At 40.1% G+C, this 23735-nt stretch overlaps 1 protein-coding gene across 1 annotated transcript in view; it reads right to left on the bottom strand.

Annotated features, from left to right (window-relative positions):
* The window catches only part of LOC308051434 (nipped-B-like protein), a 198798-nt gene extending 185420 nt beyond the window's left edge, over window positions 1-13378 (bottom strand). Inside the window, exon 1 of the mRNA XM_080361861.1 lies at window positions 13065-13378. The gene's annotated coding sequence lies outside the window, so the exon portion shown is untranslated. The remainder of the gene's footprint in view (window positions 1-13064) is intronic.
* Window positions 13379-23735: the final 10357 nt, after the last annotated feature.

The raw sequence follows: 23735 nt of genomic DNA, 5'->3' as shown, positions 1-23735 counted from the left end.
AGAAGCTTTTCTTGTTGCCCTTGACATCCCTGGCCAGATTTAATTCTACCAGGGCTTTAGCTTTCCTAACCTGATCCCTGGCTGCTCGGACAATTCCTCCTCCCAGGCTACTTGCCCTTGCTTCTACCCTCTGTACACTTCCTTTTCGTGTTTGAGTTTGTCCAGGAGCTCCTTGTTCATCCATGCAGGTCTCCTGGCATTTTTGCCTGACTTCCTCTTTGTTGGGATGCCTCACTCCTGAGCTTGGAGGAGGTGAACCTTGAATATTAACCAGCTTTCTCAGGCCCCTCTTCACTCCAGGGCTTTATCCCATGGTACTCTACCAAGTAGATCCCTGAAAAGGTCAAAGTCTGCTCTCCTGAAGTCCAGGGTAGTAAGCTTGCTGTGCACCCTCCTTGCTGCCCTAAGGATCTTGAACTCCACCATTTCATGGTCACTGCAGCCAAGGCTGCCTTTGAGCTTCATATTCCCCATCAGTCACTCCTTGTTGGTGAGAACAAGGTCCAGCATAGCACCTCTCCTCATTGGCTCCTCTGTCACTTGGAGAAGGAAGTTATCATTGATGCATTCCAGGAAGCTCCTGGATTGCTTATGCCTTGCTGTGTTGTCCCTCCAAACAGATATTGGGGTGGCTGAAGTCCCACATGAGGAGCAGGGCTTGTGAACATGAGGCTGCTCCTATCTGTCTATAGAGGGCCTCATCAGCTTAATCTTTCTGGTCAGGTAGCCTGTAGCAGATCCCCACTATAATGTCACCTGTCCCTGCCCTCACTTTAATCCTGACCAGATTGGAGCTCTCGGTTGGCTCCTCATCCATCCCCAGGCAGAGCTCCATGCGCTCCAGCTGGTCATTGACAAAGAGGGCAACACCCTCTCCTTGTCTCCCCTACCTGTCCTTCCTAAAGAGCCTGTATCCTTCCAACACTCCAGTCATAGGAGCCATCCCACCATGTCTTCATGATGCCAATAAGATCATAGAGATGCGTGTATGTCTACAGGGCTAACTCCTCTTGTTTATTCCCCATGCTACGTATATTTGCATAGAGGCATTTAAGTTGGGCCCCTGATGAACCTGACTTACTGGCTGGAATTCCTTTATGCTGCTCTCCAGGTGCTCTCTTGCTGACCTGTGACCCTTCTCCAGGCCCTGGGCATCTATTGCTGGCACTGGCATCAAGCTGGTAGGAGTGCAATGGACTGAGGTTCCCCTCCCTCAGCAACTTTAGTTTAAAGCCCTCTTCACCAGCTTGGCAAGCCTATGACCAAAGATGTTCTTCCCCTTCTCTGACAGATGGACCCCATCAGCCCTCAGTAGACCAGGTTCCTCAAAGCAAGTCCCATGGTCTAAGTAACCAAACTCCTGGCTGTGGCACTAGTCCTGTAACCGTTTGTCGATTCGTCAGATTTGACTGGCCCTTTCAAATCCCTGCCCTTTGACTGGGTGGATTGATGGAAAAAAAGCTACTTGTGCTCCAGAGTCCCTTACTGCCACTCCCAGGGTTCTGTAATCCTTCTTGATACTCCTCAGACTGCTCCTGGCTGTATCACTGGTGCCCATGTGCAACAACAGCAGCAGATAATAGTCAGTGTACTACATGAGGCACCCAAGGTTCATATCCCCTGGTAATCAGCACATCTCTCTAGAGTGTGCGCCAGGTCAGCAAACGGGTGCCTCCATACCTCTCAGAAGAGAATCACCTGCTACTATCACCCATTGCCTTTTCTTAGTTGCTCTGGTTGTTATACAAGGAGCAGATTGGGCTGCCTTACTCAGCTCCAGTGTCTCTCCTGATATGATGGGTCTTTCAGTCTGCAGACCAGTGAAGCAGTTCTGCAAGGGCAGTCCAAGCTTTGGGGTCTCTTCCTCCTGCTGGTCCTTATCATTGCAAGCTTCCATTCTTCTGCACTATCGCCCCCCCCCCCTTCTGTGTGTGCCAGTGGGGGAGTTTTTGGCTGTTTGGCCACGGGCTGTGGGTCCACTGCAGACTGCGCTTGGAACCAGCTACCTAACTCCTTTTCACCCTCAGTCACCCTTACCTTCTCAGCCTTAGTTAATAATAGCATGGAAGATTTCAGCCCAAATTACTCAAGTTTAGCAAAGTCAGAAGTAAAATCAGTGCCTTTAAACATTAAGTGTTAAGAAACTGAGAGAAGTCACTACCAGCCTCACTTATAGAAAACAAGCAGGAAACAACATGCATTCTTAAAGTTGACTAGCAACTCCGTCAAGTAACGTTTCAATTGCTCATAACTGCCAAATTTTAATAGGATACACTGAAGTTTCTCTGTGTTACAGGTTATGCCTCAACAACAGTATTTAAGGAACCTGCCAAGAAGAACCAATCATCACTGAGAATGCTAGTACAAGGAAATTCCTTTCTCATGATTAAAAACAAAAAAAAACACAAACTAAAAAACAAAGAAAAAAAAAAACCAAAAAAACCCCCAAAAAAAACAACAATATAACAACCTAGCACCCACTGTAGTAAGAAGTTATCATGTCTCCTTAGTTTGAACTAGGAATTTGACAAATCATCAGGCAGATTTTTAGTTTTCCCTTCAGTAAACTAAATTGTGGATGGGTTTTGATAGATTAAGACCTGTTACTGAATTAGTCAGGCTCAAAGGTATCTCAAGGCCACTTCGAGAACAGAGTCTGCTGTGAGAAAGAGGGGCGTTCCTCAATCACGGGGGTCCTGGCGTGGCATGAATCATCGGACGTATCATCAGTGAGACTCCAGCGCACAGACAGCCCACGATACTCATTTAACAAATCCATGCTTGGAGCGTGGACGCGTGATTAGAATATAGTTACGTATATAAGGAGACTTGTTTCTGTAATAAATGGCTTAGCGTGATTCACATTGAATCGACTTGTTTTGCTTGGTCCTTATCTCGCTCTACACTAAATCAAAGTTAAACTGATTTTAGATCTCCACAAAGCACTGTCCATTAGTTCTCACCACAGTCTTATTAAATTTTCCCAGCTTTAAGACTGCAAAAGGCATGTTCTAGCTTTTCTCTACAGGTGCCAAGACAGTTGCTGTACACAGCATCTGATGAGGGCTCTCTAAATTTCCCCTCATCATTAATATCCAGAAAGCATATTTGAAGAAAAAGAGGAAGCAACGTATCTGAATGGAAGATAACATAGAAGACAGTGGAACAGTCTCTATTAAAACCTAAGACCTGAAAACAAAATTTCAGAGAAAGTATTTGTAATCTTATCCTTTTGGAGTACCTGGTCAACACAGAGGAGAGATTGTCAGCTCAAACATGAGAGATAGGGGTTACACTGTCACAGACACATTTACATTCAAAGAACATGATAAAGAACATTATTAAAGAACATTATAAAGAAAAAAAAAGTTAGAACTATAAAACGAAGCATTAAAGTATTAAGAAATGTTAGAATTATGTTTGCTTACACCTACAATTCAGTCCCTTGTGCATTATAATAGTCATTCATTAAATGATCATATATTGGTTTTGTTATTCACGGGATCCCTGCCTCATATATGGCATATGACATATGAAACAAATCAGAGTTAACAGTAAACAGAGATGCCTTCTTTGGGACATTACACTTTTTTACTAAGGATTTTCAGTAAAATGTAGTTAATAAATCCAGTCAATTAAAAAAAGTTTCCCATCCAAGAGATCTTTTTCTGCAAACTACCAGTTCGTAAAAAACAACTCTTCTTAAAAAAAAAAAAAAGTGCAGCTTATTTTCACAGAAAATTTCCATCACAAGGAAAGAAATAAAAGTTCTACCTGTTCCATAATACACCCACAGCTTCTGGGTCATGCCTAGAGCATATGATTAGAACATAAAAAGCCATATGGGGAAGGAAAAACTCAAGAACTTCTTTGCCTGATACAGATCAGGCATTTGAACCTGGACTTCCTGTATCCCAAAAGCAATGTTCTGGCTTGGAACATGCTTACTACAACTCTGTACAGTCTTGCATTCCTAAGAGAGCCATACAACAGCTGGACTACAAACTGACATCACAATGAAATGGTCTGACCACTAGACTGCAGAGGTTTCCATTGAACCAGTTTACATGAACTGCAACAATTATCAATTAAAGAGGCAGAGTTTTATCCCTAACAGTCAATAACCAATGCTTAGAATACTCTCCAGGGTTGTTAGTTCCTGCTGAAAGTTAACAGAATAATAGTTTGAACCTCTGTCTCCAATACTAGTGGATGAAATATTGGACATAAGCCAGTAATGTGCTCTTGCAGCCCAGATGGCAAATCGTATCTTGGGCTGCATCAAATGAGTGTAGTCAGAAGATCGAGGGAGGTCATTCTGCCCCTCTACTCTGCTCTGGTGAGACCCTAGCTGGAATATTGCGTCCAGCTCTGGAGCCCCAAAGCAGGAAAGACATGGAATCTGTTGGAGAGGGGCCAGAGGAGGCCACCAAGATGATCAGAGGAATGGAACACCTCTGCTATGAGGAAAGTCTGAGAGAGTTGGGGTTGTTCAGCCTGGAAAAGAGAAGGCTCTAGAGAGACCTTATTGCGGCCATTCAGTACTTAAAAGGGGCCTATAAGAAAGATGGGGACAGACTTTTTAGCAGGGCCTGTTGCAGCAGGGCAAGGGGTAATGGTTTTAAACTACAGGAGGGGAGATTCAGGCTAGGCATGGAAGGAATTTTTATTTTTTTTTCTTTACAATGAGAGTGGTAAAATACTGAAACAGGTTGCCCAAGAGGTGGCAGATGCCCCATCCCTGGAGACATTCAATGCCAGGCTGGACAGGGCTGTGAGCAACCTGATCTGGTTGAAGATGTCCCTGCTTATTGCAGGGGGGGTGGACTAGATGAGCTTTGAAGGTCCCTTCCAACCCAGACTATTCTATGGTTCTATTCTATGATACTGCAAGCAAGTCATTTAATTACTTGCAGGATTTGGTTTATTATCTAGTTGTTTTCTCTGTTCTTTCAGATAAACTTCAAGATATTTTGGTTTCCTCACAATATGGACGATGATTCTTGTAATTTTTCAGGACAGGAAATATTCTTGTCCAGCTCTTGGCATGGTCAAGACAGTTGAAACCAAATAGATTTTTAAGGTCATCAGCAAAAACTCATTCTATGCTTCTTCAGAATCCACCACGAGAAACAATAAGCCTGACGTTAAAATGCAAGGCAATCACAACCAAAAATAAAGTCAAAGAAAACAATGTTATGAACTTCCTAAGTGCTGTAAAGTAACTCTCAAAATCTCAAGAATAAAGCATGTCAAATTACACAAAGTTCATAAGCAATTTTCAAACTCACTACTGGACTCCGTTTCAGTCTTCCATCTGTAAAACTAAATTAATATTTTACAGATGTGCAAAAAATCTCATTTGTGAAGTGCATACGCATATTTTGAGATAATTCCTACAAATGAATAGATTAAAACACTTCAGCATTAATGAAAGATTTGAATGGTATACAGCAGGTAATAAAGCACACTGAATGACAAAGAAAAACAAATACATCAACAAGGTTATAACAGTATACAAGTCAGCTATGATTTCCCATGCACTGTATAAGGAATTGAATTGGGGCCAGGACGGTGCAGAGAAAATACAGTAATGAAGTCAAAGGCCCAGTGTATGGAGAAGAAAGAAAGATTACATTTGTTTCTACAATCTTAGTCTGTTGTTCCCTTATCTGAGTACCTGACTTTGCAGTCTAGTGTTTTTTAACACTGTTCCTGTAAAAAGCATTGCATGTCTACACGTACAGACTCCTTCAAGAAAAAAAGTGCTTCAAATCAAGCCACAGCAATAGTATGAAAAACGAAAACATCTGCCCGTATAAAGAATTCTGAGATCTCTGACTGGAAAGCCACTTAGAACAAACTGATACACATAGTAAATACAGAAAAATTAAACTTCTCATGAATTTTTTCCTGCTTAAAGACTTTAACATGAAAAATGTTCTTCAGTGTTTTGATTTAGTTTTTAAGTTATTCGTATGAACCAAGTAGTCACCTTCAAGTAGAGCCTCAACAACTTTGTTCAATTTCACTGTAATTCCTTCTATTTTCTACATAGAGTTGAGCCAAAATCCTTTCTCCCTTCCCTTTTGGGAGCGAGATTTTCCATAGTGAACAGTAGTGACAGGAAGTGAGACAAATCCTCAGTACTGCACAACCTCCTCAAACACAATTTCCTCACTCCTGGGGTGCAGCAGATATCAATACAAAGCACTTTTCTCCCACATACATCAGAGGTCAGGACCAGCTATGAAGAAGTATGCATGTAACACTAATAAAATAAAACCAAATATATAAACTAATTATACTAAAGGTTTTCAAAATATAAGCCTTTAACAATTGTCACAGATTCACAGAATGTTAGGGACTGGAAGGGACCTCAAAAGATCACCTAGCCTAATCCCTCTGACGGAGCAGGAACACTTAGATGAGGCTGCACAGGAATGTGTCCAGGCAGGTTTGAATGCCTCCAGCGAAGGAGACTCCACAACCCCCCGGGCAGCCTGTTCCACTGCTGTTACCCTTCATGAGAAGAAGTTTCTTCTCAAATTTAAGTGGAACTTTCTTGTGTTTCAGTTTGAACCCATTACCCCTTGTCACCGAGAAGAGCCTGGCTCTATCCTCATGACACTCACCCTTTATATATTTGTAAACATTAATAAGGTCACCCCTCAGTCTCCTCCAAGCTAAAGAGACCCAGCTCCCTCAGCCTTTCCTCACTCGGGAGATGCTCCACTCCCTTAATCATCTTTGTTGCCCTGTGCTGGACTCTCTCCAGCAGTTCCCTGTCCTGCTGGAACTGAGGGGCCCAGAACTGAACAAAATATTCCAGGTGTGGTCTCACCAAGGCAGAGCAGAGGGGAAGGAGAACCTCTCTCCACCTACTAACCACCCCCCTTCGAATCCACCCCAGGTACCATTGGCCTTCCTGGCCACAAGGGCACAGTGCTGGCTCATGGACACCCTGCTGTCCAACAGGACCCCCAGGTCCCTTTCCCCTACGCTGCTCTCTAATAGGTCATTCCCCAATTTATACTGGAACCTGGGGTTGTTCCTGCCCAGATGCAAGACTCTACACTTTCCCTTGTCATATTTCATTACATTTTTCCCTGCCCAACTCTCCAGCCCGTCCAGGTCTCAATGGATGGTGGCACAGCCTTCTGGCGTGTCAGTCATTCCTCGCAGTTTGGTGTCATCAGCAAATTGCTGATAGTGCACTCTATTCCTCATCCACAGTATCACAGTATGTTTGGGATTGGAAGGGACCTCAAAAGATCATCTAGTCCAATCCCCCTGCTGGAGCAGGAACGCCTACGTGAGGTCACACAGGAACATGTCCAGGTGGGTCTTGAATGTCTCCAGAGAAGGAGACTCCACAACCTCCCTGGGCAGCCTGTTCCAGTGCTCTGTCACCCTTACTGAGAAGTTTTTTCTCCAAATCATTTATCCAAATCATTCATGAATATACTGAATAACGTAGGCCCCAGTACTGACCCCTGAGGCACTCCACTAGATACTGGCCTCCAACTAGACTCCGCCCCATTGACCATGACTCTCTAGCTTCTTCCCTTCAGCCAGTTTGCAGTCCACCTCACTACCGGATTGTCCAGACCGCACTCCCTCAGTTTAGCTGTAAGGATGCTGTGGAATACTGTGTCAAATGCCTTACTCAAGTCAAGGTAGACAACATCCACCACCCTGCCATCATCTATCCACCTTGTTATGTCCTCATAAAAGTCAATGAGGTTGGTCAAGCACAACTTCCCCTTGGTGAAGCCATGTTGACTGCCCCTAATGACCCTCTTATCCTTGATGTGCCCTGAGATGGCACCAAGGATAACTTGTTCCATCACCTTCCCAGGGATGAAGGTGAAGCTGAAAGGTCTATAGTTACCCGGGTCCTCCTTCTTGCCCTTTTTGAAGACTGGAGTAACATTTGCTTTCCTCCAGTCCTCAGGCACCTCTCCCATTTCCCAAGACTTGGCAAAGATGATGAAGAGCAGTCCAGCAATGACGTCAGCCAGCTCCCTCAGCACCCGCGGGTACATCCCATCCAGACCCATGGATTTATGATTGTCCAGATTGTCTAATTGCTCCCTAACCCAGTCCTCATCAACCGAAGCAAACTCCCCCGTTTTCCTGACTTCCTCTGGGGCCTCAGAGGTACGGGGCTCCTCAGGACAGCTTCCGGCAGAGTAGACAAAGGTGGCGTTCAGTAACTCTGCCTTCTCTGTATCTTCTGTCACCAGGGAACACACCTCGTTCATCAGTGGGCCTACATTGCCTCTGGTGGTAGTTTTATCTGCTATGTATTTGAAAAAGCTCTTTCTGTTGTCCTTGACCCCTCTCGCCAGGTTTAATTCTAAGGAGGCCTTATCTTTCCTAGTTGCCTCCCTACACCCTCTGACAACAGCCTTATATTCTTCCCAAGTGGCCAGCCCCTCCTTCCATGATCTATAAACTCTCCTCTTCCACTTGAGCATACCCAGCAGTTCCCTGTTTAACCATGCAGGTCTCCTGGCTCCCTTCCTTGACTTCCTACATGTCAGGATGCTCTGATCCTGTGCCCAGTAGAAGCAGTTCCTGAACACTAACCAACTATCTTGGGGCCCTTTACCTTCAAGCAGCCTTGCCCATGGGATTTCCCTCAGCAGTTGCCTGAAAAGGCCTAAGTTTGCCTTGCTGAAGTCCAGGGTTGCAATTCTGCTTGCTATTCTGTTCCTGCCACACAAGATGCTGAACTCCACCATCTCATGGTCACTGCAACCCAGGCAGCCCTCAACCTTTACCGCTTCAACCAGACCCTCCTTGTTAGTGAGGATGAAGTCCAGCAATGCACCTCTCCTAGTCGGCTCCTCCACCATTTGCAACAGAAAGTTATCATCAAGGCACTGGAGGAACCTCCTGGACTGTGGCTGGCTGGCTTAGTCCTTCCAGCAAACATCAGGGAAGTTAAAATCCCCCACAACAACCAGGGCCTGTGACTGTGAGGCTGCTCTCAGCTGCCTGTAGAAGGCCTCATCAACTTCCTCTCCCTGATCTGGTAGCCTATAATAGACATCCACAACAGTATCACCCCTGCCAGCCTGCCCCTTAATTCTCACCCATATACTCTCAACTCGTCCCTCATCTGTACCTAGACAACACTCAATACATTGTAGTTGCTCTCTCATGTAAAGAGCAACTTTTGCAATTGTCATTTCAAAAGGACTTATCTTTTCGATTATTAAAAAGGATCGTTGTTATACAGGGTTATTAGCAATAATACACGCGTCACCAATTTCGGGTATTTCCTTGTAGATATCTCTGTGCAACTGAGTGCTCATTACTGTTGATGATTCAAAATCAGAAGCTAACCTAACCTGTACTACTTCTAATAAAGGCAGATGAAAGGCAAGATTGAAAATAAGCCATATCATATTGAAATGAACAGGTTTTTTCCTAGTGTTAAATATTTCTCTTGATGTATTTTGCAATACTAAAAAGTTGTTCTAACACAGGATGATCCACCACACATCTACCAGACACCAAATTCTAAAGTTATCGCAACTCATATTTTTCCAGTTAAGTATGCCCGTAATTGCTGTTGAAACGTCCACACATTGATGAATATTATATAGTCCTCTAGAATAAATCCTAGAAAGCATACATTTTTGAATTTGAAAACTTAATTTCTTTCCTGTATCTAGATATTCAGAACAGAAGTATATTTTTTTCTTCTATTTACTAGTAATTGTCCAATAACTTTGCATTTTTTGTGCAATAGTTATGAAGAAAATGTTAATATAAATTTAATATCATTACTTTAACATTTTCTAATATACGCACACAAAAGTACCACACTTCCCACTGAACACACAGAAAATTGCAATAGGAAACTTGTTATACCAAATCCTGGCTCAAATCAATTCACAGTTTGACTATTTTTCATCTAGCATCCTTCAAATTATAATATATTTATATTATAGAGGAATTCATACATGAAACATTTAGGATTAAGGCTGTATTACCTTAATGGTCATACAAACACAAAAAAAACCAAAACACACAAACAAAAAAAAAACCACACAGTCATTTTCTTGGGTTAGAACCATCTATTGCCTTGATTCTGCATGAAGAGTCATATGAACATTAATGTACACAGAGTCTCAAACATGCAACGAGGTTACACCAGGGTACATCTACTCTTACATGGAACAAGGATCTGCAAATAGTTTTAGTGGTATAATTTTAATTCTCTGATCCTGTTCTGCTTCTCCTAAATCAAAATATAAAAAAAAAAATGTTTAAAAAGTATAAAAACAGCTTTAAAAAATAGCAAAGGTTAAGGAAAAAAAAAAAAATAAAACCTGTACACAGGAGAAATTCAAAATGTACAAGGTAGTCAAAAGCACAACATAAAATATAAAATATTAAATATTTTCCTCTTTCAGTTAAAATAATTGTTACAACTAACACCTTGAGAAAAATTAATTTTGTATTTCTATAACATGAATAAAATAACTACATCCTTCTTAAGCAGCTAGCTCTTGAGATAAGCAGTGGACCAGTATAAACCCCTACCACTAGGGAAAAAGAAGTATTAAAGTAACAGTCCTGCTTCCCACACACTCTCTAAATACAATCTAAACCAAAAATAAGTCATCTTATAAACATTTCCACATTAACTATTTCTGTATGCTATATATATTTTTCTGAGATAAATTTAAAACTACACAAACTGTGATAATGCAACTAATTCAGAATTAACCTCATATGGCTCAGAAGAACAAAATCAAAAAAACTCATTACAAATTAAAAATAGGCATAATCTTAAATTTCCATCTATAAATACTTCTATTTTTCACACCAGAAAAGTGCATACTTTACGATGGAAAAAAAAAAAAAAAAAAAAAAAAAAAAAAACCACCATAAACACAACCCTGGCAAGATAAACTTGACAGGTACTACATAACCACAGTAGCTCATTTCCTGCTCTTATCTGGTATATTTAAAGCAAACCTCCTTAAATGAAATATAAGTCAGAGAAGTTCATTACTGTTAGCTTAACCAACCCATTTTTATTAAAATAAGAGCTGTTTGAAACAGAGAACAAAAGAAATGCTAGAGCTCATGCTGCTTCCTGACGATGAAAACTACCTAAGAACTAAAACTACTGCATAGTCCTTTCTTTCCTGTAAAGCAGTTACACTCGGCCTCTACATACTACAGACCAAAAGAAAACAGCAATTCAGCTACACACAGAAATAGGGACAGTTGGAGATAACTAGCAGCTTCCTCTGCAACTCACAACGTTTAAAAATAAAAACCTCCTTTTTCGAGGTGTAAATAGTTCCTCTCCCCGCACATAGGCCTGAGGCCCTGTTGCAAAGTGTCTAACAGGACCAGGCAGCACAAAGACAGGAATGGGAGATTAGTAAGAGGGAGGGAGGCCGGGATTGGGGCTCAGCAGGATCTTCAGGCTTTTTAAAATTCAAACTGATCCCTGACCAATACGAATCACAGACATGCTAGTGACTACTACACAGATTTACAGCATTAAAAACACACTTTCTACGTGACAGCTATATTAACTTTACCCTTTTAAACATGTATCAGGGCACTCAGAGACATGATAGTAGAGTTTGTAAGATTCTAAACACAATATACCAGAAAGTCACTTTACTAGACACATTAACCACTTATTACAACAGATCTGCCTGAACAACTAAAAAAAACTACTAAAAAAATTGAAAAACTATGTAATGTTGATAGTTGTTTGCCATTTTCTATTTCCTTTCTATATGAAAGATGAAAATTGGTATCTTAAAATTTCCATCAATTATGTAATTTCTGTAGGAGTATTTTTATTATTATTATTTTAAAACTACCTCAGTTTTTAATAACACCCTCAACTCTACCACACAGTAAGTCCAATATTTACTGTAAAAATTAGCTACCATTTATAAATAAAGACCTGACACTTAATCAACCATAATTTACAAAACACATTTCACCTGTTAAAATGACACCTAATTATATATTCAAACATCATGGACACAAACAGCCAATAACAACCTCAGGATCTCAAAGTGATATGGCCCAACAAGAAAGGATGACACTTACTAAGTGTTCCTCACTTTTCACTTAATTAAATTTACTTTTAGTACTTAAGGTAAGATCTCATCTTTGCCTTGGCCCCTGACATGTCATAAACATAGCACTTAACAGAAAATGAGAGAGGGGTCGTGTGTAAAGAGTATAAAACAGTATTTCATCTGAATTTAGTATATATTCCTGTAAAGTACACGGCACATGAACACTGAGATTGTGTGGAGTACCTGACACAATATGCTTGTCTATCTGTATTTCCTGAGTCTGCAGGTATGTGCGTTGTGTCAATCACCCCACAAGCGCTAGTTTTACGCTATAAACATACTAAGTGATTTATGCACTAGTCAATCGCTATATTATTTAGAGATTAAACCTCTGCACATTTTAAATAAATATGCATTCGAACTTTTGATTGTTCAGAACAGAGTTGGTTAAAAGGAGAAAGTAACAGCAAAGAGAGCTGATACTTTTGTTTCTGGGTAGTTACATTGTCTCTCTTCCTCTATTCCTCTACTTAGTCCTTTCCCGCTTCAGAAAGCTGTCTGCACTGGGATCTTCCTTCCTTGCCCTCGTGAAGTTGTAAATATGGCAAAAAGATCAGTACACATTTGCGACTAGTTGTATTGTTTCCTCCTCCTCCTGCTCCTCTCATGGTTGAGGCCTGTCACTGAGAAGCTGCTTCGCCTTTCTAATCTCCGAGTTAGAGTAAAGGTGCTGGCCGGCAGGCCTGCGCTCTCCACCGGGCCTGGGCCCCTCAGCAGCCCAGGAGAAAACAATCTCCTCCACCAAAACCAAGCGAGCAGAAAGAGAGGCTGCTAAATAAACACTTCTGGTTGTCACTTATTCCCCTCTACCCCGGATAACAGCTAATCCCCTCTGCTCCCGGCAGTGCTGGGCCGCCTGGGCTGGGAGGCCCAGCCCGCTGCTGGAGAAGGCAGGGAGGGGAAAGGGAGACAAGGAGGGGGGATTACCTGAGCAAATCGGCGTCTGAATCCAACGAGAATCCGAGAGAGGGGAAGAGAAATCCGTCCCCTCCCTCCTCAGAGGAGCTGCCGCCGCTGCTAGGCCGCCGCCACCGCGGAGCAGGCAGAGGAGGGAAGATAATATAACAACAATAATCCGGGCCGAGAGGGGGGATGGCTCCTCTTCCGTCTCCTCAGTGCAGCGAACATGTAGAGCTAGGGTGTGAGCGGCTGAGACAAATCTCTTACCCTTTAGCCTGCTTCACAACATCAACCCGGGCCAAACCGAACCAGTTCCGAGACACACTCCAAGCCGCAGCGGGGGTTAGTCGGGGGGAAGAAGAAGAAGAAGAAGGAGGAGGAGGAGGAAGAAGAAGAAGAAGAAGGGGGGGGGGGGGGGGGGCGGCGGCAACTGCCAATGGGCCGCCGCCGCTTTCTCTGGATACGCGAGTGCAGGAGGGTGGGGGAGGTGGCAACCTGGGCACAGTGAGTCGGTACCGAGCGGGGAGTGGGGGAGGGGGAAGAACAAGAGGGGAAGGAAGAGGAGGAGAAAGGATCCGATCCTGTGTGTGTCTCTCTCGCTCCCTCTCAGAACAAAATGCCGACCGGAAGTACAGCTGCAGGAATGACTCCCTCCACCGGCGCCAAACACCAACAGCCTCCGTTGCCTCTTACTCGCTCAACCAGCGTCGCTTCCGCCGCCACCGCGTTGCTCTACGCTGTTTCCCTCCCAGCTCCTCTGCATCTGGAGCCATTCCCTCCGTCTTTCCTCGTCAGGCAGCGGCGGACACAATCGAGTCTTCACCGTGTAGCTGTCTCTTCCCCTCCCCGTCAGCTGCTGCCTGAGTTTCTTTTTCTATCCCCTTCTGATGTGCGGAACAAGACCGGAGTTTACGCTTAGGCCTGCGCTAAGAGGAAGGCAGCCAGTGATTTGAGATGAAGTGACTGTTGAAAGAAACACACGTTTTAGGTCTTATTTTTGCCTTCCTTAGGGATGGTGGGGAGGAATGCAAAATGCCACCTCGCAGGAGGCAGACTTAAAAAGGCGTCTTAAAATGAACCCACAAAGGTGGCAGTCCTGTCTGTCTGTCCGTCCACCCCCGCCCCAGCGGATGAGATGTGTCAGACCTGGGACACTTGCAGGAGTTACTGTTCTCATGTCTGTCTCTGTGGGTGTAAATAGTAGGCGTCGCAGGAACTGAAACACCCAATGCTGAGACCATTGCCGGGGCGAGGGGTTTTCAGGTGGACGTACCGAACTGGAGTGGCTTTTGAAAACTTTTTTGGACAAACACGGGGAAAAATGCAGATGAAGGGCCCTTTGCTGGAGGCTGATGGTCCCCACCACCACCACCAGATTTACTGGAAATATTTTAATTATAGGTTGTAAAGGAGTGTTTAGTGAAAGAGAATGTCTTAGTCTGAAAGGTTTTCTGGTTTTCCTCTGTACAGGTAAAACTGTGAATAATCATAGAATGGGATAATAGCATTTATATCTGATGAACTATGTCTTTTCCTACTAATGTCATTTTGTTTCTCAGTACTTGGACAAAAATCCTTTGATTTTTAGAAGAAGCCTTCCTTGTCTGTGGACTTCAAGATTCAGCCATACAATTGGACACAGCTTTAAATACCCTGTGATATATAAACACATCCTTTCAGCTCTGGATGAATATTATTTGCACAAAGGGATACTGTCTTACACCAATGCACCTGAATCTTTCCTGAATAATGCTCTGTCTTTAATACAGATTTAAAATATCTCTCTCAATCTTAAAGAACTATTAAATTTGTAATGTTGGATGAATCAAAGTTTATTTTACAAGTGTATGTGGTTTTGTTTGAAAGTACAGAAATGAAGATGGCACTGGAGAATACAGTAATTCAGTACTGAAAATACTAATATCTAATGGGTACATGCTCATGTAAGTTTAATGGAAACAGAATATACTGGGCTCTGAAAAAAAAATGAATTCTATAACTTTGTTCTAAGTTAATATAAAAGGTCCCAATCCTATAATTGTTTATTAATTCACAACTTCAAGTTATCCATTTGAAATAAAGGTAAATAATTGGTGTAGTAAATGAAATATGTTCATAAGTCTTTGTGCTTAATTTAATACAGTGCAGCTCTGTAAGTCAAGGGGGAAAATATTTATCCACTTATTTTGGTTACAAACTAAAGTTTAATAAACTACCAAGAGTTCACATACACATATGTATGTGGACATATACACCTATGAATTCCAAGGAAAATGTGATTCTAAAATGACAATTTGGCGGCCCAGGAATACTTCAATCTACTTCTAACTGATTGTTACCAATTCATGTTGATAGAGTCTTTTTGTGATTTCAGTAACTTTATATCACTTTTTTTTCTTAATTGTTGATTTAATGTGTAAATAACATTTAAATACTGAAATTTTTATTTATTTGCTTCCATATCAAATATGGTTTAGCCAGTACAAACATCATGGTAAGACACAACACCTTTTTTACTCCTTTGTTTCTGTTGGAATTTTCCATTGAGAATGACACTGGACCATTTTATGTTTTTAAAATCCTAAAAGAATTTGTAGAAACATCTATTTTGTCTGAATACTATGATGTTATTACCTGCACAAGAAAACAACTAATTTAAGTCAGTTGTTTAAGAAGGTGGTGTTGTAACACACATGAGCAAATCAGGATTTTTTTTTCATTAAGGGAAATTAAATACTTAAATATGTTTTATTCCATTAGATATTACTGTAATCGACTTTTTAAAAGTGCAAATTCTTCAACTGCATTCAACAAGTGGTTCCTTCTATTCCTTTTGTCTTCAAAGGTCCACTCTCAACAATTTATTGCGGAATGAAGGCTCACTATGTTCCTAAAAATATTTTAGTATGCATGGGTTTCATCTCATTATGCCTGAAAAGCTCAGAAAAAGGGATAAAAACAAGTATTTCATAATATTACTGGAAAGCATATGAAAAGATACTTTAAACCTTATTTCTGTTCCAGACCTTAGTCATGGGGTATAATCTGTATGGGAGGAGCTATGCAGTCATACAACCATGACTGTGGCACACTAAGGAGCATACACTGCACTAAACAAAGCTGGTGGCAGTGCAAAGGAAGGCAAAGCTCTCTGAGTTCTCCTGACAAATCCACACCTATGTTGTCCTGAAAATGATCTGCAAGTTTCAGGGTAAAACTTTAGAGCCTAATCCTTTGATGTCAAGGGAGAATGTGTCTTTTGCCCTAAGCAAATGACTGGGTTCACATAAATCTAAGCTATTTGCACAATCATTTATTCTGAGACTAATTTCTTGTTCTTCAAAGAGAACCAATAATTCAGTATTTTTAGTGTAACTATAAAAGGCAGGAATAAAAGATGTTCATGCAGACAGTACTATTTAAAGAATTTATTTCTCAAGCAATTTGCACAAAAAATCTTAAGTTCTAGTTACCTCTTGCTGCTCTTAACTGTGTACTGAGATAAAAAGCTTTCTAGTTATAAAGACAGTATGCATATGTACACTGCTGAAAATAGTGAAGAGTCCTCCTCTTTGCCCTTTTAATTCTGATGTTAACTTCCCTGACAGCTACATGTTGTTATTCAACTGTATAAATTATGGACAGCATGTAATATTACAGTAAAAACACACCTGACACCAATGTTTTTTTAGAGGTTGCTTGTTGTAATTTGATTTTTTCTACAGGATGAATGAAAAATGTATGCTTTTCCATTTTTGTCTCTTCAAGGGCTGGTATAACATACGGGTACCTGTCATTTTAAGTTGTTCATGGAATGCACAAATATTGTTATATTTATCTGTTAGTCATTTATAGGTAGTATGTATTTCTGGGCAGAATTTTAAAATAAATGTGATGCTTCAGGAAAATATATTAAATATATGATGGTATATATATTTTTTTTAAGTAATTGAAAGGAACTCAGCTCATTTTCTGAATGTAATATAGTAATAAATTTAAGTATTCAAATGACTGGGAATCTGGTATTAAGGCTGGACTACAATAGCGAATAGGAAGAATATAATGATGAATGTTGTATGACAAGTAAGATAAAGTTATGTTCTTTGCATTGCCTTTAGTTTAAAGGAGCAAATAATAGCACCACGTAATTAATTCACTAGGGAATATTCGTCATAAGAAGTAAGCAACCTAAATATCAGATGAGGCCTACAGTGGTACAATAAAAAGCCAAGGAAGCCTGCAGATAGAGGAGTAAAATATTTATGTAGGTACTTGCTCTAAGTTCCTATTTTAATAGGGCTGTAAGAGCAGACCAAACAACAGCTGTTTTTGTTGGGAAGAGAAATGATCAGTTATTGTCGTGGTTTAATCCCAGCTGGCAACTAAGCACCACACAGCCACTCGCTCATTCCCCCCTGGTGGAGGAGAGAATCAGAAGGATGAAAGTGAGAAAACTCATGGGTTGAGATAAAGACAGTTTAATAGGTAAAGTAAAAGCTGCGCATACAAGCAAAGCAAAACAAGGAATTCATTCACCACTTCCCATTGGCAGGCAGGTGTTCAGCCATCTCCAGGAAAGCAGGGCTCCATCACGTGTAATGGTTACTTGGGAAGACAAATGCCATTACTCTGAACTTCCCCCCCCTTCCATTTTCTTCCCCCAGCTTTATATACTGAGCATGATGTCATATGGTATGGAATATCCCTTTGATCAGTTGGGGTCAGCTGTCCCAGCTGTGTCTCCTCCCAACCTTTTGTGCACTCCCCAAATTCTCATTGGCAGACCAGTACAAGAAGCTGAAAAGTCCTTGACTGTTTAGCAACAACTAAAATGTCAGTGTGTTATCAGTGTTATTCTCATATTAAATCCAAAACACAGCACTATACTAACTACTAGGAAGAAAATTAAATCTATCCCAACCTTAAATGACTGTATCCTCTCAAAGGTTTTGTTTTGGACAGGCACTTACTGTCATGTTTTATAGTAGAGATATAGAACTGCATGTCAGTTACATAACAAGTCTTGTGCAATTTCATACAAGAGCTGTGAGGGCCACTATGGATTATTTTGAGAGATTAAGATAGAAACATTTGGGCATTTTTTTTTTAACCTTTTCAGGTGTAAAGGTAAATTGATACAGCTTCATGGGCCAGCAAGTTAATGTGGACATTTATCTTCTGGCAAAGGACAGAAATTAAAAATTGGCCTAACAGACTGATGTATTCAGCACAAGCTGAAAGCCACACTTGTATGGATTAAAGAAAGCTGAGAACATCATATCATGCTTAAAATGCCTTGCCACTCCCTTTTTAATGAACTTGCTAGTAAAAAGAAGATTTAAGACAGAGAGATGATTATCTAAATCATGTATGTTAAAAGAGCTTGGGCTTAGGCCTTTAAAAATTGCTTATTTGAAAGAAAGCGGAACTTTTCCATTCTTCAGATACTGAAGTGTTAACCATCTCAGCCAAAAGATTCAATGGCTACATATAAACTAATAGGTTAAACATGCCTGGGACTGTTCTCTGGCATTGAGGCTGGTAGCCATACAAAATTTTATGATTTTATTATTAAACTCTTTTATTCTTAAAAACAGCATAGTCACATGCATTGACTGCCCATTGGGAATGGTTCCTGACTCACACTAAATCCCAAACTGTGCCCAGGAATTTTTTGGGAAAGTACTAGCTGGCATGCTTTTAGCCTGTGCCAAGGTCTTTTCAAACATTTTAATACATTTTTAGACAAATTATTTCCAATGCCTATTAATGTTTTGTGGTGGTTTCATGTACATTGCATTTTATAGACACACCTAATGCAGTCATCTTGGAGTGATTAACCAAAAGGAAGGTAAGAGGGAACTGTGGTCCCTCACCTAGAGATAAATCACATTCATATTTCAAATTAATTATTTATTGACGCAATCGCCTATTTTTTTATCCAGAAACCTGACAAAAGAAAGTTGATTGGAATTTGACTATCAAGTTAGATATTTGTTCATGTGAAGACATTTTAGAAAGTCCTATATGGTGGCTAAAACAGCCTTCTAACCTGTAGCAGATGTCTCTCTTAGACATCCTGTGGCCCTTATGAAAGGATGTTACAGTAAGAACAGGAATAGAAAACACACATTGTGCAATAAAATGAAATAAATACAAGTAACTTTTGCACTCCTTTAAATTATGGCTTCTAAAATGTAATTTATTGATTTTAAGATAAAAATTGAAAAGGAATAAGGATAAATAAAACATCATTGGGTATTTTCTGAATGCTGAGTATTCCTTTTAAAACTTCTTAAAAAAACACCAACAATCATTTTGTAACTGGACACATATTGGTTACTTGATTCTCATTGTAGTCATGAGGACAAACATCAGCCCATCTGCTTTGTCAGCACTCCAGAAGATGTGTGGGTGCTCCATTAGTGAGCCAGAAACGAGTATTAACTTGTCACAGATTTAATTTTTCACAGACTTTCCATACCATGCATTCTGATGCTCAAACGGTGACAATAAGTGGTCCATAAAATTGAATTGTTGACTTGGAGAAGCTGCCTGGGCTTTTACAATGCAATTAAATACAGATAGATGTCTCTGCATAGATGGTGCAATTCAGTTACAGTAGGGAAAAAAAAAATAAAAATAAACAAACCAGAGATAAGAATATACCTTTTAGCAATGGTTAGCATGGAATTCTCAAAATAGCCATATGCAGGGCACGAGAAGATTTTGTTATGGTAACCCAGGATAGTTCACCTCCCCCATCCAATTATGTAGAGTCCCAAGCACAATTTATCTTGTTGTTACAGTAACCTGGGATAGTTCCCTTCTTTCCATCCGAGTATGTAGAGTCTCAAGCATGTATTTTCTCGTCGTCACAATAATGCAGGATAGTTCGCTTCCCCCTGCTCCCCCATCTGCACATGCCTCTGCAAGGGCGCCAACAAGGGCAACCAGCTATGGATCTTGGAATTCGGACAACAGCACCTGCATTACATCAGCTAGTTCGCTAATGAGCATACAAGACATTGCATATGTACGATATGTTAATCAGCGCAAGTTTTATTATCTATCCCTGTGGTGCTTTCCTTTGAGCTTCACTTCCTAGCAGGGCTCCACTGTGTTGGGCTCCTATTTGATTAGTGATGGTGTCCTGGGGCTCCCATCTTGGTAACTCTACGCTATCATTATTTCATTTGCTGAGTGTTGTACCACGTCCCTGGGGGATCTGCACCTGCTTTTTACTTGCAACACCATAACCTAAAAATCAAGTCAAAATGATCTATTTATGAAAAATGTCTTTTTCTGTATCATGATGTTTTTAAACTCTAGGTTTTGATGTTTAAAGTTCTCTATTTGTCCTCTCACTGTTTTAAAATACCTACATGAGTTTCCTCAGGTTCCCTAAACATAATTCATATTTGAAGAACAGCACAGAAAATCTTGGCCTAAGAGGTATATATTTGGAGGAATAACAGGATAAGCATGAACAGTTTTCTTAAGGTTACAGGTTAAGTGTAAATTGTTTACAAATCTTGGCTATAATGAAAGAACACTATTGTGCACAGCATTGTTAATTTATAGCTTTGAGTTACTATTGAACATTTCGTAGGTTTGCCAACTTTCTGTACTGTATTTCCAGTAAAGATTTCAATCCAGCGCAAGTACTTATACGAAAGATGATATAGTGACTCTCCTAAAGAGGCTGTAATATGTATACCTGTGCTTTTGCTAGTATGTTTTCCATGCAGAGTTCAATTAAGGTGGCCTGTTATTCATAATATCGGTGTTAGATAAAACATATTACAGCTAGTTATCATAGACAGTGCTCTTTAAAATCGTTGTAAGTAGTTAAACTTTCTGGAACAAGAACAGCCTCCACAAGAACATGAGTACATGTCACCACCCAAAACAAAGGCACATGTGGGCAGCACATGTTTTACTGGATATTTTGAGGATAGTCATGTGTGAGAAAAAAGATATAAAATGCCATCGAAACAGATGCAGAGAAGACACAGAAACCCATACATAGGCCTGAGAATGTAGATCTAAGAAAAATGGAGTAAGAGAGATTCAAGATGACTGTCAAGCAAAAAGGACTTGGGACTTTGAGTGAAATTTTCCTATGGTTTCAGAGGAAAAGAATGTATGCACAATCTTTATAAATAGAGTGCATCAAAATATCTGATGCCATCATATATATTTTTTGTCAGAGACAATCCACTAGCCATTAAAGTCAAGGCATCTAAGAGTACATTTCCAATTTTAATGATAGTTGCCTTCTAAATAGACCCATAAATAACAATAACTTGGCAGCATTCAAAATATTAATTTTACTGACAGGAAAATATATACACATGCCTCATAAAATATTTTTTATATTTTCATTCACTAGATATTCTCCTGAAGTTACTCATTACTTTCATACCTTCCATGGTTCCACTGCTGTTTCCCCTCCTTTCCAGAGTTAAGCCAATCTTGTGTTTACTCCAGGCTATACTAGTGATCAGTCTCTTCTGGTCAAAGTGCTTGTTTCTCCTGCATTTCCTTGGGCAATATTTCTCTTTTCTTTGCCATTAGACTGTGTTTTCCCTAATGTTTTGGATTGTTTCCTTCTCACTTGCTCCCAAAGATAGAGGCAGCTTATAAAAGCCCTTACTTGCCTTCTTTTCCTATTTTGACTCTTCTCCATTGGCAAAAATAATCCAAAATATGAACCCCTACTTGTTTCTCTTAAAGAATCCACTGGCTTAAAAGAGGATCTCTCTATAAGCAGTGATCTTACTGGTTTTATTTTTTCATGTTATCATGTTTACAGACTAGTCAAATGCCCATAGAGGCAAAAGAAGAATTTACTATGTCTTTGAGTAGAAGGTGAATGTAAAATTTGCTTTGATGGGTATGCCATTTAATTACTATAGAAAAGGTATTTGTGTTGAATAACATTTGGATAAAAAAGTCGGTTACATAAGGGATGATATTTTGGTAAAGAGATTAATTGCAAAACCCATGCTATAAAATCTATATTTAAAGTATAGTATAGCATAAAAAGTACTTACATGAAAATACAGTTTCAGAAAAATTGTTATATATGTGCAGACTTGAAAATATGATCTTTCTATCTTCAGTTTTTTCACACCTAATTCATTTAGACTATAGAGTGCAAATGTTTAATTTTTTAATTTAAAATGTAAATATGCTGTGTTTATGATTGTGAAGAGCTTAGCATATTACTTATACTATGAAAACTTGGATGTTTCCATGTAGTCTTCAGAAGTACTGAACTTGACTGTCCAGTCTAGGGGCATGTTAAGTGGAGTTGTACAGGCTATGTATTTTGATGTTAACTTCATCTGAATTTTCCTTAAGAATGCGGTTTCATGAAAAATTGGTCAACTAAACAAGTACTAATAGAAGTTTTCAATTTTATTTTGGGGATTTTATTTTGGGGATTTTATTTTGGTTTTAGAATCCAGATTAATAAAGGTTAATGCAGCTTTTTTTTAGTCCATTTGAATTTTAAATGCAAAACATCAGGTTTTATTTTACAGTTAGTCACACGATGTTCTTATGGTCCCCTTATTTTCTAAATCTTCTCATTAATACCAGCTAAAGCTTGAAAAGAGAAAAATGCTTAGTATTCCTATAATTCCTATATTGTTGATGATTAACTCAAAAATATAACATGGCCTATGGGAGAAGGAGTGAGGCTTTGTTCATTATCATGAACACTGTTACACAGCACTCTGATGACCTTCATAGTGTTATGAAGATAGTATACAACTGCATAACTTTTGAACATTCACAATCTATCAAACTGATTATCCTTAGCAGTTAATTCTATCTTTTTTCTCCTTCTCACTGTTGCTTTTTCCATGCGAGACACGGAACCTGACACACCAATGTGATGTTCACAGAGTTCACTTTATTGTCGGACCGGGCTAGCTTTATACCAAAGCTGCCCTGTCCACGCGCCTTGCAACAATGTGATTGGTTGTAACTCGTGCTATACAATAACGCGATAGGCTGCATGTACTGTCCACGGCTCTGCACATGTGTGTCCAGCGATTGCTCACTCATTGTTACCTTCTAATGGTGCTCCTTTAGTTTCTTATGTCTATGGCTTCACCTCTCAGCCAGGCTGGCGACAACCCCATCCCCCTGGGGCAGGGGGGGGCTCTGCCACTACATCTCCTCCTCTTTGATTTAATATAATATTAACAATACGCCATATCATGCTTTAAAGACAGTGCAAAATACAGAGTAAGAACATTAAGGCTAATACAATTAAAATTAACAAGAACATACCTGTTTTGAATATTCCTTTTAACCAAATAAGGCATCCAACCCAAAAAACCCAACATCTCTTATTTTCTTGTTCTCCAAATCTTTTATCTTTTTATCTTTTGAATTCAAACAACACGTACAATCAAACTCTTCATAACTGTGACCATGGCCAATAACAAAAAATTGCTGCTCTGTTTTACAAAGTGGTATTCTCAACATTGGCTACATCCGTTGCTAAAAGTGATAACACCTCTGAGGTTAGAGGTTGTCATCATTGAAATCGGTTTCTTCTTTGTTAGCTAGCCAAGGTCTCACCCGCTTTGCTGGGATCCACGAATTTTTGTGGTTACCTGTAGAAACACAAGCATATCCCCTTCCCTAGGTTATTAGTGACATAGGACCTTCCCATTG

The sequence above is a fragment of the Nesoenas mayeri genome, assembly GCF_963082525.1.
Source record: "Nesoenas mayeri genome assembly, chromosome: W".
Classification (NCBI taxonomy): Eukaryota; Metazoa; Chordata; class Aves; order Columbiformes; family Columbidae; genus Nesoenas; species Nesoenas mayeri.
The sequence above is the reverse complement of the archived record's forward strand: the minus strand, read 5'-3'. Positions and strand labels throughout refer to the sequence as shown.